The sequence below is a fragment of the Peromyscus californicus genome, unplaced genomic scaffold (genome assembly GCF_007827085.1).
Source record: "Peromyscus californicus insignis strain IS unplaced genomic scaffold, ASM782708v3 Scaffold_4__1_contigs__length_199733344, whole genome shotgun sequence".
Classification (NCBI taxonomy): Eukaryota; Metazoa; Chordata; class Mammalia; order Rodentia; family Cricetidae; genus Peromyscus; species Peromyscus californicus.
Window position 1 is genome coordinate 136,626,306 of NW_026294562.1, and position 17,140 is coordinate 136,643,445.

Genomic DNA, 17,140 nt, shown 5'->3' on the forward strand with positions numbered 1-17,140 from the left:
TCTATCTTCCATTCCTGGTTGTCCCAGGTTGGGGCCCTGCCAGTGGATCTCCTTCCACAGTTCTAGCGGCTTGGTCTCCAGCCAGAAGGCTGCATTATCATCACATACACCTTTGCCCTTGTTAACTTGTTGTGAAAAGCAAATTATATTTTTCAGGGGATCTGAAAATTGTGGAATGCTTTCCAGACATTCCAGAGTAATAGTTTCTGAAGTGACATTTGACTTATATAAAAGAGGCCTGTTTTCTCCCCTGCACAAATACACACGAAGGACAGCTTTTGTAATATAGTAAATAAGATCCCACACAAATTCCACATGGCAGACTGTGTGGGGAGCTCACATAATAAACTGAGGAATGCTGCCTGCTTACTTTCTGACCAATGCAGAGTGTTCATAGTCCCCTGAATCTGTCAAAGCCACATACACACACAAGAGATGTATTTAAACATACTGATCAAAAATGAATATTCTTTCTTCCTAAACAAAACATACCCATTACAGCAGCTGTCCTTTATATTGGAGAAAGGATGAAGGAACACTCTAAATATAGGTAATGACTTAAGCTAATGCTAAATTTGTGAGGGAAAAAATGTGTTGAAATTTGGGTGGGTGTTACCAGGAGGAACAGGAATGTGGGGGGCAGGACCAGGTGACATGGGGGATAAAGTCATGCCAGACGTAAACGCACATTTCAAGAGAAGGTTTAGCAGAGAATTAATACGCTGCTATTTCTGTCAAGGAGAAGGTGTCAGATCACTAAAAGAGGAGGGGAAAGAAAAAAAAAACACTTAAAGCTGTATTTACATCAAAGTTTATGTCAGCTCTGTTTCCTTTCTCCTAAGTGCCCATGATGAAAGTATGCCTTTGAGATTGTTAATTGCAGATTTATTTCTGTCTTGTTACCAATCAGGGACAGAAGGCTGCTTTTAAGCAGCTTGTGGCCCTCAGTTTTCTAGCACAGTGCCTGCTGATGTGAAATGATCGGAATCAGACTGGAGGCATGTTTCTCTTTGGCGTTCCATCCTGTTTCTTTGGGACTTCTGCTTGCAACTTCCACGCCTCTATAGACGTTGCTTTCCCAGAAGCTCTTAAGGCTCCTAAAGGGTCCGGGCCATTTATGGCTGGATGTCTGCCTTGATGGTAGACTCAGAGCTTGCCCACTGAGGCTTGGTGCATGTCTTTGCTCACCCTCCTTGCTGAGAGGATGCCTCAGTATATTAGCTCAAACTCCGCAAGAAGACACAGGTGAACTGGGTACAAAGAAAAGAGCAGTTAGTTATCCTAGAATTAGAGGCGGCCTTTTCGTCCTGAAAATCACAGGTCTTTTGAGAACTTCACATCTAAGACAAATGAAGGAGATTTGATACTATTGGTCATCCCCAGAATCCTCAGGGGAACATGGAAGACTGAAATAAAAACTTCCTCTTCCTGGAGAACTGGACCATCTACCGGCCACAGCTTCATCAGGAAGGAAAACACGGTTCAGAAAGTGTTTGTAGAGATGTTATATTTTCGTTACTACACGAGAGGCCAGGAGCCAAGAGAGCAAGACCATGTGAACTAGCAAGCTAAACGGACATGTTGTCTTCGTTCTGGGCCAGACACTCAAGTCCAGAGGTTAATTCCAGTCTGCATTTTCCCACCTCAGAAGACCAGCCCCTGCCCACACTCTCTGAAGATCAGCCCCTGCCCACACTCTCTGAAGACCAGCCCCTGCCCACACTCTTTCTGAAGACCAGCCCCTGCCCACACTCTTTCTGAAGACCAGCCCCTGCCCACACTCTTTCTGAAGACCAGCCCCTGCCCACACTCTTTCTGAAGACCAGCCCCTGCCCACACTCTTTCTGAAGACCAGCCCCTGCCCACACTCTCTGAAGACCAGCCCCTGCCCACACTCTTTCTGAAGACCAGCCCCTGCCCACACTTCTGAAGACCAGCCCCAGCCCACACTCTCTGAAAACGGGCCCCTGACCACACTCTCTGAATTGTCTGGGGTGTACATGTTCTGTTTTCTCTCTCTATGTGGTTACTTTAGCTTAGGGACAGGCCATAAACTGGAAAAAACTCTTTCCAGGACCAGGTGGGGAACACGAATGGGTACTTCTGCCTGGGCAGGGCTGAACAGCTGTGCTGGGGCTGTGGCACTCTAGGGAGAGCTTGTCTCAGCCTTCTCCCCATCTGGTATTCTAGAGCGAGATTAAAAAGACAAATAAGTTGCTCTTCTAGTTCAGAACACATCTACCAGTCAAGATCAAGAGTTCTGAGAACTGGTTGTGGACTCAGGGTTCTACTTTTTAGGCCCTTGTCAGGAGATGTTGCAAGACTCTCCTAAGATCTTCTGGGCTGCTCCTCCTGTGACCCATCATCCACCAGCAGCTGACCACGTTTCTAAGGCACAGATCTGGCGGTTGCCTCCCCAGGACCGGCACCCTTAGCCTGCTCTACAGCCTGTGGTGCAAGGATCCTTTGCCTTGGCTGCAGCTCTGCCATGGTGCTCTCCGGTCACTCCTTTCCCCTTCTGTTCCCACCTCCAGTTTCTCCACTCCAGGTAGCTCCTAAAGCTGCCCACAACATTCCTGTGCAGAGGTGTTTGTGAAGGAGTCTCGCATCCTCAGGCATCCCACTCTGCACAGTGATGCTCTTTGGGGGATCTTGGTTTAATCACCATATGGGACTTAATCAGTCGCTCTTGGTAATTACACTCTATACCTTTCTGTTATTAGTCTTCAACAGCCTATATGGTATGTTTGAAATCCAAATAAGAGCAAAATTTTCTCTTTCTTTCAATCACTCTTTAAATACCAGATAGAGTACTTTTAAGGTAATCTTTCTCAGTATAGTTTTTTTTTTTTTTAATCTGCAAAGTGAAGACATTGGACTAGAATTTAGTGGATTCTTAATTAGAAGTGTGTATTAAAATGCTTGGGAAGCCAGCTAGATTTCTTAGCTAGTAAATCACTTAAGGCCAAGCCTGATGACTCTAGTTCAATCCTCAGGACCCACAGGCAAAAGGGAGAAAACCCAGTGTGTCCTCTGACCTCTCCCTCTCCTCTGCACACAAATTAATACATAACTGTAAAATAATAGTAGTAGTAGTAGTGTTTTGAGACAAGGTCTCACTGTGTAGACCTGGCTGTCCTGTAACTTTTGTAAAAAGACAAATAAGTCGCTCTTCTAGTTCAGAACACATCTACCAGTCAAGATCAAGAGTTCTGAGAACTGGTTGTGGACTCAGGGTTCTACTTTTTAGGTCCTTGTCAGGAGATGTTGCAAGACTCTCCTAAGATCTTCTGGGCTGCTCCTCCTGTGACCCATCATCCACCAGCAGCTGACCACGTTTCTAAGGCACAGATCTGGCGGTTGCCTCCCCAGGACCGGCACCCTTAGCCTGCTCTACAGCCTGTGGTGCAGCACTGTAGACCAAGCTGGTCTTGAACTCAGAGATCCACCTGCCTCTACTTCCTAAGTGCTGGGATCAAAGGAGTGCACCATCACCACCTGGCTGAAATATTATTTATAAATCACTTGGAATTCAACAGATTTTGCTTGGACAGTTGCTTAACCACATGCAAAGGAATGAAGTTAGACCCTTATCTCATACCATATACAAAAATTAACCCCAAATGGGTCATAGACCTGAAGTAAGAGCTGAAACTATATGACTCTTGGGGGAAAACAGGAATAAATCTTCATACCCTTGGGTTAAAGAATACCTTCTTGTATATGACATTAAGCATTAATGATAAAAATAAACTATATTTCATCCATACTAAGGACTACTTCAAATGATACTATTAGTAAAGTAAGAAGACAACTCACACAGTTGAAGAAAACATTTGCACATCATACATTTGATAAGGACTTAGCATCCACAGTAGAGAATGTGTAACAGCCCACAATAAGAAGACAACTTAATTCAAATGTCAAAGCCTCTTTCCAGAGAAGACATACAAACGGCTTAGAGACGACCAGAATAAATGCTCCATGTCCCAGGCACCACAGTCCAAGTGAAGCGCCACTTCATAGCCATTAGGATGGCTCCGATCGGAGAGACAAACGGTCTCAAGTGTTGGCAAGAGTGTGGAAGGATGGGAAGTCTTCTGGGTGCTGGGAGGAGTGAAAGATAGGGAAGCTGCTTTCGGAAACAGCTTGCAGGCTTTAGACAAATGAGGTTGTCGTGTGACCTAGCAATACCTATGTTCCTGGGGTGGGGCATACCTAAGATAACTGGAAGCATATAAATTTAAATTTTTTAGCTGAATATTCATAGCAAAATCTTTCATAATTATAAATGGAAGCAAGCAAATGTTGACCCACTGAAAATTGATAAATAAAACTTTGTATATCTATACAACAAAATAATGTTTAGAATGCGTGGGTGTTTGAATAAGAATGGCCCCCATAGGTACATATATTTGAATGCTTAGTCATCAGGGAGTCGAACTATTTGAGAAGAATTAGGAGGTGTAGCATGTTGGGGTAGATGTGGCCTTGTTAGAGGAAGTGTGTCACTGGGGATGGGCTTTGAGGTTTCAAAAGTTCATGCAGGTCCTTTTTTTCTCTCTGCCTATGGATCCAGATGTAGATCCAAACTGCTTCTCCAGCACCATACCTGCTCCCCGCCACCTTGCTCCACACCATGGTGATAACCAGTTATGCCTCTGAAGCTGTGAGCAAGCCCCCAATCAGATGCTTTCTTTCATAAGAGTTGCCTTGGTCGTGGTGTCTCTTCACAGCAATAGAACATTAAGCCAGAATGAAAAGAAGCAGAGCACTAATACATGTAACATTGGGGATAAACCTTGCAAAGATTATGCTGAATGAAAGGAGCTAGTCACCAAAGGCTACACATATATCACTCCATTTAAACGAAATGCGCAGAATTGGCAAATTCCTAGTACAGAAAATGGATTTGTGGTTTCCAGAGTCTGGGGGATTGCTGGTGTCTGGTAGTGATGACTGCTAGCTGGCATGAATCTATCTATTTATTTATTTACTTATTTCCTAATATTTTTTTAAGACTAGCTCTATAGACCAGGCTGACCTCAAACTCAGAGATCTGCCTTCTGATTGCTTGGATTAAAGACACATGCCACCACTGCCCAGTATGAATTTCTTGATGGGGCTCTAAAACTGTAGAATTAGGTAATGGCGGCTGCACAATTTTATGACTATGTGGAAACCCAAACTGTATTTCAAATGGGTGAACTTTACATAATATGGACCTTAGCTTAATAAAACCATTTTTAAAGTCCATTTGAGAATTTCTCTAAAATACACCTGTGAGATGAATGAGAGGCAAGAGGACCAGCAGGTATCTCAGGCTCCGCCTGCAATGCTCTTTATGACTAGAGCAAGTATGGAGTGTCTTCTTGGTTTTCAGGTGTGGCTGTGCTGATCTGAAGGTACTTCTCCATGGCTGTGTTATACTTGCATCCTGGGATCCTCTGGGCAGTGGGTCAAGGCACAGAGTGAAAGCACAGAAACTCAATAGAGAATAAGAAATGGGGTGCCCTCTGCCGAGTCAGTGTTGAGGATGTGGTAGTCCTGGGGCTGGCTCCACAGCAAGGATGCCTGACCAGATCTAAGGCGATCATTGCCTTCATGCCTGGGCTCTGGACAAAGCAGAGACAGAGAGCCTGCCTGCTGCCTTCAATCACACGTCCCGGTGGCTCCATTCAGTTAGTGGCCAAAATATCTTTGGAGAAGTCCTGAATTGTTTTGTTCCCCTAAGGTGTTTTCTTATTGAACCATAAAAATTATTGAGCATAAACACAAGAATAAAAGCCAACAACAGAATCCATTTGTTTTCCAACATGGGGAGAAATAAAAGTTTATTTCCCAGTTCAGACAGCCAACATAGATCTATGAGCAAATTCTCATCAGCAATCTCATATTCTCTTGGATATGATGTTGGTAACAAGACTTTAGATAAATGGACTTTTTCCGTCCTTAAAAAAATCTAACAGCTTGGCAGGTGATGGTGGTGGCGGTGGTATATGCCTTTAATCCCAGCACTTGGGAGGCCGAGGTAGGCGGATCTCTGAGTTCGAGGCTAGTCTGGTCTACAAATTGAGTTCTAGGACAGCCAGGACTACACAGAGAAACCTTGTCTCAAAAAACAAAAACAAAATAAAACAACAACAACAACAATCTAACAACCCTTCCCTAGCCCCTTAGGCTCCCTCTGCCCATTTCAGGTACACTGGAATATACCTGATAGAAATAAAACCTAAAACTTCAAATGAAAACTGAAGTCATGTTGCCTGGGAAACCATTTGAATTTTATTTTATTTATGTATATGAATGTTTGGTCTACATGTGTGTGTGTGCACCATATGCATGCCTACTGGTACCTACAAGGACCAGAAGAGGGTGTCAGATCCCCTGGTACTGGCGTTGTTGTGCGATGCCATGTGGGTGCTGGGAATTGAAACTGGGTCCTCTTGAAGAGCAGCCAGTGCTCTTAACTACTGAGGCATCTCTCCAGCCCTGCCATTTGAATTTTTATTGATTATCTTTTTGTCACTGCATAAACTACCAGGGTGTTTCAGCCTTGAGGTTTATCCTTGTATACATTCATTATCAAACTTGTGGGTCACAACCTATTCCCCAAGCCGGGTCCCACTACCTATCCTCAAGAAGCCAATTAGAAGAACCAAATTGGAAGCAGAAAGCAGACCAAGGACATTTGTAAATTGGGCACAGGTGGCCCAATCTACCTGGTATGGGTTGTGACCCCGAGTTCCATAACATTTCCGGGTTGTTCTCTGCAGGCCTGGGGAGTCTTCCCTGGGGTTCTTATGGAGCTAAAGTGCATTGTTCCTTGTGTGTCTTTTTCCACCTGAAATGTTAGCATCGGGCTTTTAATATAAGAACACGGACAAGAACAAAATAAACAGCACAAGCAGAGGCAAAAATATGGGTAGTCTGAAGGTGAAAACAGAATAGAACCATCATGGTAGTTAACAGAACACTCTAATAATAATAATAACCTCAGAAATGAAGGAACATTTGGGAAGATCCAAATGAAAATACAGCCTACTAGTGTGGGGTTTCGTTATTTATCCAGTCTTTCCATTCTGTTTCATTTGTTTGTTTGTTTGCTTGCTTTGGGCTGTATGGCAGGTTTTCCCATTCTTAAATCTAACAGCCCACCTAAGAGCCACTCAGGCTCTCCTTAACACCTTCACTTTATTTGCTCTTTATTTTGAGACAGAATCTCACTAAATTGCCCATGCTGGCCTTGAACTTTTTTTTTTTTTTCCATTTTTTTGAGACAGGGTTTCTCTGTGTAGTTTTGGTGCCTGTCCTGGAACTTGCTCTGTAGACCAGATTGGTCTTGAACTCACAGAGATCTGCCTGCCACTGCCTCCCAAGTGTTGGGGTTAAAGGTGTGCACCACCATGACCAGCCAACTGGCCTTGAACTTTTGATCCTCCTGCTTCAGCCTCCCAGGTCACTGAGATTGTAGGCTAACAACATCTGGCCCGGCTTGTTTAGCTTGTAATAGTGGACAGAGAATATCCATTATTGTATTTAATTTCCAATAGAATTTCCATCTTGATAGGTGCTTACCACGTCTTTTAATAATAATGTAGCACAAAGTAGTTCCCTGCTTTGTAGTTAGACTACCCCATCTAGCCCAGTGGTGGTGGTGGTGGTGGTGGTGGTGCTGCTGCTGCTGCTGCTGCTGCTGCTGCTGCTGCTCACCTTTAATCCCAGCACTCATGAGGCAGAGGCAGGCAGATCTCTAAGTTTGAGGTCAGCCTGGTCTAAAGACCCAGTTCCAGGACAGCCACAGCTACAGAGAGAAACTGTCTTGAAAACGAAAACCAAACCAAACAAACAAAAATACCCATCTATAAAATGAGTGCAGTGTGTTTCTCTATATATATGAACTTGAATTTTTATTACATCAGATAGTTTAATACATAGATTATTGTGATACAGTAAAGTAGAAAATATGTATTAGGTTATAGCCACATTGAGCACATAGGTTATGTCTAACAAGATGACACCTGGGAAAATACCTGGCATATGGAATGGCTTTGGAGTAGCATCGTATTCTGATACCCACCACCTTAAACCTTCCCCCATGTGTCAAGATCTGTACAGGGAAGTCGGTGTTACTTTCCTTCTTCCTGTGTGTGTGTGTGTGTGTGTGTGTGTGTGTGTGTCTGTGTCTGTGTCTGTGTCTGTGTGTCTGACTGTCTGAGATTTGAATTCAAGGCCTTGTGAATGCTAAGCTCACCCTGCAAGCCCAAGGCTAGCAGACCAGATTCTTCAGATAACCTCAACTGCCTGAATAGTTAGGATGCCATTTTGCCAGTGAGGAACTGAGGTTGGCGTTTGACTCATGTCTGCTGGGATCCAGGCCCTACACTGTTAGAATCAGACACTGGCAGAAGGCAGAGCACTCTGGGTTCTAGTCTTGCTTTTCCCATTGTGACCTTGTGTGGGTCATGTGACCTCTGGTTCCTCTTATTTTTTAAAACAAAGTATGTGAATTTTATGACTTTGGAATTCTTCTCCAGGCCCAGACGCCCCTGCAGGCAAACTATATTTTACAGATAACTTGCTGCAACATCTTACCATCGTTTGGTTTTGTCTTTGTTTCTTTTGTTGTTTTGTTTTGAGATAAAGTCTCTCTAGGTATCCTAGGCTGGCCTTAAACTCATGATGTTCCTTCTTGGCCTGCCAAGTATCTATGATTATGGATTATTTACACACCAAATCAAAATTATTTGCACATCGAAGTCATTAGGAAATGACTATTGATAGTCTATTAATTGAAAAAGTTATTGAACATAGCACTTTCGATTCATCAGTTCAGTCTTCCTCGGTGTACCCGATATTCATGGTAAGGAGTAAATATGTGTGCTTTCTCTAGTGATGGTATTTTGAAGTGCTGCCTCTGGGTGGTGGTTAGGTCACTGGGACAGACTCCACAAGAGTAGATTGGAGAGAGGAGTGGATTGTTGCTCTTAGGAAAAAGACTCCTGCCCTGCTCTCAACTGTGGGAAGACAGAGAGAGAAGAGAGCCATCTCCATTTCAGAAGCAGGGCCCAGAGCGCGACTCACACCAGAGCCACAATCCTGGATTTCCTATCTCCAGGACTACAAAAAATTGATCTCTACCTAGGTGTGATGATGCATGCCTTTAATTCCAGCACTTGGGAGGCAGAGGCAGGTGGATCTCTGTGAGTTCCAGGCCAGCCTGGTCTACAGAGTGAGTTCCAGGACAGCCAGAGCTACTTCGTGAGATCCTGTCTCAAAAAACAAAACAAAACAACACACACACACACACACACACACACACACACACACACACACATCAGAGAGAGAGAGACAGAGACAGAGACAGAGAGAGATACACACACACAGAGGAAAAGAAAATGAAAGAAAGTTCAATTTTTTAAGCCTCCAAGTCTGTGGTATTTTGTGATATCTACTCAAACTCATTAAGACCGCATCTTGACCTCTCTCAGCAGTGTATTCTTTGTGACTTGTGATGTGGAAAGGCACTGGGGAGCTTCGGGAGCACCCCGAATGTGGTGATGGCTGGAGGTGCAGAGGCAGGTGAGGAGACCCACACCCATAGCCCACGGCACGGACTTGCCTCCATGACTGTTTGCCCTACACCTTCCTTTAAGGTAGAATAAAAACGGAGCAGCCAACACGTGGCTTTATATAAACCAAGTTGAAAATGAGAGCTTCTTCCTGAGTGTTTCTTGCCCTTTAGAGAATCGTTTCTTGATGCTGTTAATAGCACTTGACTGAAAGGTACCCTTCAGAACATCATTTCTAATTCCTGAATCACCTCCGTGAATTTCAGATACTATAGTAACAAGGACTTTCTGCTCAAATGAAATGTCTTCTGTGTGCTCAGAACAAAGGAAGGAGGATCAGAAGAAAAGCAAAGCTTGCGTTGCTGGGGATGAGGGGAACCAGGATGGGAAGACGGGAGAGACTGAACCCCTGTTTACCTCCTGTACCAGCTCTGTGTGTCAGCTTCCCATTTCTGTGAGAAGATAAAATACCTGAAAACCAACTTCACAGGAAGAAGCATTCGTGTGCTGGCTGGTTTGATGTCAAATTGACACAAACTGGACTCATCCGAGAGGAGGGAGCCTCAATGAAGAAAATGCCTCCAGAGGATCTGGCTGCCCACAACCTTGTAGGGGCTTCTCTTGATTAGTGATTGATGAGGGAGGGCTCAGCCCATGGTGGGTGGTGCCATCCCTGGGATGGCGGTCCTGGGTTCTATAAGAAAGCTGCTGAGTAAGCCTTGAAGAGCAAGCCAGTAAGCAGCACCCCTCCTTCCATGGCCTCTGCATCAGCTCCTGCCCCCAGGTTCCTGCCCTCTTTGAGTTCCTGTCGTGACTTCCTTTAGTGATGGACTACAATATGGACGTATAAGCCACATAGACCCCTTCCTCCTCAATTTGTTTTGGTCATGGTGTTTTTCACAGCACTAGAACCCTAACTACCATTCCATCGTGCCGAGCCTGCTGAAAGTCTCTGTGAGCAAGACCCACCCTCCCGAACTGAAGAAATGTATGGACAAGAAGTTACCATTGAAGTTAAATAGTGGCTGACATGTACAAGGAATACTACGGGCCTTTGATCCCTTTATGAATCTTGTGATTGATGAGTGTGTGGGGATGGCAACTAGTGGGTAACAGAACAGCATCAACATGGGCATACGAGGAAACAGCATCATCATGTTAGATGCCTTGGAAAGAGTCTAAACGATGGCTTTCCAGCAGAGGTGTGCACATCCCTCCCCAAAGGACTGTTGGCTGTGGTGTAGAATTGGGTCATGTACATTTTCATATAAAACCTGGCTAAATAAACTTTTGTGATACTCAGAAAAAAACAATAAAGAAAAAGAAACTCTAACTAGTACAGTACTTTGTTTCATAGTCTCAGAGGCTGCAGCCTGTGGGTACTTGGTCCTGCTGCTTCTGGGCCAGTGGCAAAGCAGAACATCAGAGTGAAAGTGTGTGGTACCGGGTGCCTCCTGGCTCTCTCTGTCTGGGAGACAGGAGGTGGAAGAGAAGGAGCTTGGGTCCCAAAGTTCTCTGCAGGGGCACACTCCTGATGACCTAACTGCCTCTAACTAGGCCCCGCCTCCTGAACAGCCACCACCCTCATTCCCATGGTGCCATGGGCTGGAGACCAAGACTTTAACCCATGAACCTTTGGGAGACATTTCAGATCCAAGTCATAACACACCCAAGAGGAACCCAGTGCTTCTGCAGCACACAGTTGCAAAGCTTCAAGGGGTGTGGGTGGAGCTTCCACAGTGATTGGGCTGTTTGTACTTGTAAAGCAGAAAGCATCACTCCTGCTTCTGCAATCCCTCTCCCTCTCCCCCTCCCTCCTTTTCATTTTCTTCCTGAGAGAACACAGACTGTTCTAGTTTGTAGGGTTGCTGCATCTCAGCCTTCTGAGTTAGGCCTGTTCTGCGTTATCTGGTGATAATATTTTTTTACCTCTTCCTTTTTTTTTTAAATTTTTTAAAAAGATTTATTTATGTATTATGTATACAATGTTCTGTCTGCATGTGTCCCTGCCCAGTGGAAGAGGGTACCAGATCTCATTACAGATGGTTGTGAGCCACCATGAGGTTGCTGGGAATTGAACTCAGGACCTCTGAAAGAGCAGTCAGTGCTCTTAACCTCTGAGCCATCTCTCCAGCTCTCTTTACCTTTTTCTTTTCAGTCTACTTTTACCCCAACCTGTCTCATTGCCTCCCACCCCATTTTTGTTTCGACAATTCTTTTTAAGTTCCCTAGTCTGCTTCTTCTTCTGTTTTTATAGTTTCAAATGATGGTTTGTGTCTATGTATACACACATACACAGATAATTCTGAAGGTCAGAGAAGTTAACTCCAAACATTGGAGTCTTGCAGGCACTACAAATTATACTGGCTATCAACCAGTGATTAAATCTGAGTTGACAGCATCTGAGAGGTCACCTTAACATTGTGCCAGGGGAGGGGCAAGCATTTCCACCATGAAGACAAGCTTCTGTGGTAGTTGGAAAGAGAATGGCCCCCATAGGCTTATATGTTTGAATGCTTGGTCCCCAGTTAGTAGAACTGTTGGGGAAGGATTAGAAGGTGTGACCCAGTTGGAGGAGGTGTGTCACTGGTGGTAGGCTCTGAGGTTTCAAAAGCTCAGGCTAGGCCCAGTCTCTCTTTCTCTCTCTGCCTGCTTGCTGTCTGTGGATCAGGATGGAAGCTCTCAGCTACTGCTGCAGTACCGTGCCTGTCTGCTTCTCACCATGATGGTCGTGGACTAACCCTCTACAGTAAGCAAGCCCCAGTTAAATGCTTTCTTTAATAAGAGTTGCTTTGGGTCATGGTGTTTCATCACAGCCATAGAACAGTGACTAAGACATCTTCACATTCTGTAAATCGTAGCATAGTCCTGGCAAAACAAAAGTACTTCTGGATTAAAGAAAATAAAATGGAGAGGGGGCATGATAAGAAAGAAATCTCTAGACTTCTGAGTCCAGCAGGTTTTTCTGATAGTACAGCTGGTGGTAATTTCAGGGTCACCCGTCATGTCTAAGTTTGGTGGAGAAGAATGACACCCCGAAGCAGCCAGGCTGGGCCTGGGGATTTTGCAACACTTGCCTTGAGCTTCAGGTTAGTTCTTGGCTGGAATCCGCTTGGGATCCTTTCACAAAGGCCGTGCAGTCACAGCTGACCACCATCCTGTTCAGACCCGCTGTCATCAGGGTTAATAACTGTCTTCAGTGGAAAATGGGTGTGGAGTCCGGAGCACTCGTCTCCCTCCAGAAGCCTGAGGAATTCCGACCCATAGGGGATTTCCAGAAACCATCGACATAGCTGTCTGTGAAAGCAGATCTGTCCCTCCCCAGCTGCTAGACTGAAAGATAGCACTTTCCACACACCAGAAGTCCAGGCAAGATGGCGAGGAACCTGCTCCTGCACCAGGGAAGAGGGGCAGCCGTCTTCCTCCTCAGGCTCTGCCCCCCCCCCCCCATCTACTTCCCGTCAACCCAGCACTGACCATTAGTCCTACTCTGACAGTTTTCTTCCTTTCACGGAACAGTCACCGTTCAGAAAATTTTATTTATTTATTTATTTTTATTTTTTGGTTTTTCGAGACAGGGTTTCTCTGTGTAGCTTTGTGCCTTTCTTGGATCTTGCTCTGTAGCCCAGGCTGACCTCAAACTCACAGAGATCCATCCGCCTGGCCCTGCCTCCCGAGTGCTGGGATTAAAGGCGTGCGCCACCACCGCCCGGCCAGAAAGTTTCTTATTTGTAAACTTAAGTAATTTTTATATACTAAAGTCCACTTGCTGCTTCAGACTTCGTCATTCCATGTTATAATTACAGTGACCATCCCTAATCCAAAGTTGTCAAAATCCTCTCTGTTATTAGTTTTACATGTATTAAGAATTAAAATTTAAGTCTGTAGAGGTCCAAATTCTGGCATGGTTGCCTTCACCTGGGAGACCCGAAGGAGAGTGTGTTCCCTGTCTGGTGGGGCTTCTGTTCTGGGGGCCACTCTGGTGTTTCCCCATGGGTGTCCTTTTCTCTTCAGTCTTTTTATCTGGCATCATGTCAGCTTCTTCTTTCTCTGACAGACCTCCATTTCACTTGGAGAAGAGCATTTGTCCTCAGATTTAGGTCCCATCACAAGAATCTGGGATGAATGACCCCACCCCCACCCCACCCCGCCACTCCCAGGTCCTAAATATACCTCCAAGCACACATTCTAATGGTTAGGACCTATCTTATTACAGAAGCCACCCTGCAGCGTGTGGACCATCTCTCTTGTGACCTATTTTTTGTAACATATATATATATATATGTATATATATATATATATATATTATGTTTTGCACATAGACCTTGAATTTGATGAAATACATGTTTACAAGTGGGAAGTAACTTGGCAAGAGAGTGGGTTGGTCATGTTGCAGGGCAACCGTAGAAGCACAATGACACTGGTTTTCTTTTTCTTTCTCTCTGCTTTTGTCTTGTTTTGTTTGTCTTTCCAGACAGGGTTTCTCTGTATAGCTGTAGCTGTCCCAGAACTCAGTGATCCTCCTGTGTCCGCTGAGATTAAAAGTGTGTGTCACCGCCCCCGGCTTACATATTTTCTTTCTTCAGCAAGATTCACGGCAGTCTGTGGTGATGTCATGCAATGCAGATTCATCATCACGACTTAGATGTAATCTCTTTTTAAAAGACACCACTGACATTTTATCAGTATGCAATGCAGAATAGCATTGTGTAAGCCATTCCCAGCAAAGAAGTTTTTATGTCGGAAGGTTTGAATTTTGAGTAAGGAAATTGCTTTCAAGATCCTGAAGATAAGCATATTTACAGACCTTGTGAGACTGTGTGTTCCAGAGCTTTGAATGCCTTTTTTTTTAGGAATGTACTTTATTTTACTTTTGATATGTTGATAAGTCACCCCACAGGACACAGATTCCTCTTACTCAGTTTTTATAGGAAGGCTATTATGTTAAGGATGATGTCTACGGAGGAGAATTAGAGCCAAGAGTGTGTCACTCTTAACCAGGGTGGTGGGGCACACATTGAATCCCAGCACTCGGGAGGCGGAGGCAGGCAGATCTCTGAGTTTGAGGCCAGCTTGGTCTACAGAGTGAGGTCCAGGACAGCCAGGGCTACGCAGAGAAACTTTGTCTCAAAAAACAAACAAAAGAAACAAAAACAGCAACAAAAACAAAAAACAAAGCAGCCGGTTTGCCACTCTTTATCCAACCTCTGTGTGTATGTATTTATATCTGTATATCTGAGTGTATGTGGTGTGCATCTGTGCACATGTGTACACACATGTGAAGAGACCAGAGGTCAGCACTGGTTACTCCTTTCTTAGTTTTTGAGGCAGGGTCTCTCACTGACCCTGGAACTTAAATTTCAGAGAGCCCCTTATGTGCAGCAGTTTCCTCCAAGATTGAAACCGTCTTCCCTGCAATATAGCTCATAAAGACAGGAAGTAAACAACTCAAAATAGCTTCAGGAAGTCCCTGAAACTGACCAGGTTGTCTAGCTTCTTCCTACCCAAAGAGTATGCAAGCAGTAAAGACCCTTGAGTGTCACCCTTGTTGTGGGATATTCACCAGAGAAGACTGCTCACACATGGGTTGAAGCCAATAAAAAGTCTCTATTTGCTGGCCAGTAACTATAGCCAATTTTTGAGATCCCAATGTAGCCCCGAGCCTTTCTCAGGGAAAGCTGTTAAGCATAAAAACAAAGTTCTGGGTTGACATACTTCAGTTAACAAGAACAGTTAGCTAGAAGTGGAACTACAGATGCCCAAAAGCAAGATTAATACGTTTAGAGACTTTCCTAGAACTATGGACTTTGATGGATTAGGTCTTTGTTTTTATCTTTGGCAGGTGGTGCTGTCTATGTGCTGAGTTTTAACAACCTGGATGACACTTCCATCATGGAATCAGTTGTGCTGGGGGCAGGGGGGAGCTACTAAGGCCTGGGGCCCTGTTAAACTCTCAGACAAGCCCAGTAGCCTGGAATAAGCAGAGACCACCTAGCTGCTTGGAGAGCTGATCTACATGGTCAGTTCTAGACCAGTCAAGGCTGTAAAGCAAGGGATAAAGAACATTTCTTTAAAAAGAGTGTGGTGGCTTTAGTCCTAGTATTTAGGAGGCAGAGGTCGATGGATATCTATGAGTTTGGGGCCAGCTTGGTGTACATATTCAGTCCCAGGGTTACATATCTCAAAAAAAAAATTGGAGAGAGACTGTCACCAAATGCACTGTATCAACATTGGTATCCTGCTGGTGGTATAACATGTATGTCTACAAACTTTTACCAATGCATGACACTGGACAAAATGAATAAGATTTTTCTCAATATTCAGCTCTCTCTCTTTCTCTCTCTCTCCATGTCCTCTCTCATATTAAGTTATGTTTAATTGTATCTCCTATGTAGGTTCTTGGATCTACCAACATAAAAAAGACATTACATATTTCTGATGGGACCCTTTTAGTTTCTTCCTTCTTTTTCTTTTTTTTTTCTTTTTTCTTTTTCTTTTTTGAGACAAGGTTTCCCTGTATAGCCCTGGCTGTCCTGGAACTCCATCAGTAGACCTCAGACATCTGCCACTGCATCCTGAATGCCGGAATTAAAGGTGTGTGCCACCATGCCTGGCTGCTAATAGCATCTTTTTACAACTGTGTTTGCCCATCTCTAGCTTCTCTCCTCCCTGCAAGCAAACCCCTAGTCACTGGACATGACAGATTCATCTTTCATTCCTAAAATGCTATCATTTCAAAATGCTGTCTAAACAGAATCAAGCTTTCAAAGCAGTGTAGAACTTTGGGGATTGGCACCCTTCATCATAATTTCCTAGCGACTGATCTAAGTTATTGCAGCTCTTTAGGGTGGTTCTTTCTATTACTAACAGAACACAGTTGGTTTGACCAGTTTAATGTTGGAGGAATGCTGGGCTAATTCCAGTTTTGAGATACAGTGAAAGCTGCTGAAAACATTTGTGTGCATGTCTTTGTAAGAACCTCAGTCTTCATTTCTGTGGGATAAATGCCCGACGGTGCAGTTTATTGCTGGGTCTGGTAATTGTGTGTTTAGTTTATGAGCCACTGCCAAACTGTTTTCCAGAGTGACTGTGCCATATCACATCACCCCTACCACCAGTCTCTAGGTGATCCTGTTTTTTACATCCTCTTCATCATTTGATGGTGTCAGCAAATAGGTATATCGTATAAAAATACGAATATACAGATTCGTATTTTTTTTTTAAAGATTTATTTATTTATTATGTATACAGTATTCTGCCTGCATGTGTCCCTGCAGGCCAGAAGAGGGCACCAGATTTCATTACAAGTGGTTGTGAGCCACCATGTGGTTGCTGGGAATTGAACTCAGGACCTCTGGAAGAGCAGTTGGTGCTCTTAACCACTGAGCCATCTCTCCAGCCCACAGATTCGTATTTTTAATTAGAATTCTTCCGAGGGCTAGTGATGACTGGTGATGTTGGTCATCTTGGAAGAGCTTGCTAGCTATCTGACTGTCCCCATCAATGAAATGTACTTGTTTCTTATTTGGATTGTTTTACTACTGGTGTGTTTTGAGGATTTGTTATGT

General features: G+C 44.2%; 1 protein-coding gene and 1 pseudogene across 9 annotated transcripts in view; both read left to right on the forward strand.

The window, feature by feature from the left end:
* The window catches only part of Tjp1 (tight junction protein 1), a 255,751-nt gene that overhangs the window by 123,155 nt on the left and 115,456 nt on the right, over positions 1 to 17,140 (forward strand). The gene's annotated exons all lie outside the window — the stretch shown is intronic.
* On the forward strand, positions 7,109 to 11,403 carry LOC128095053 (small nuclear ribonucleoprotein G-like; annotated as a pseudogene).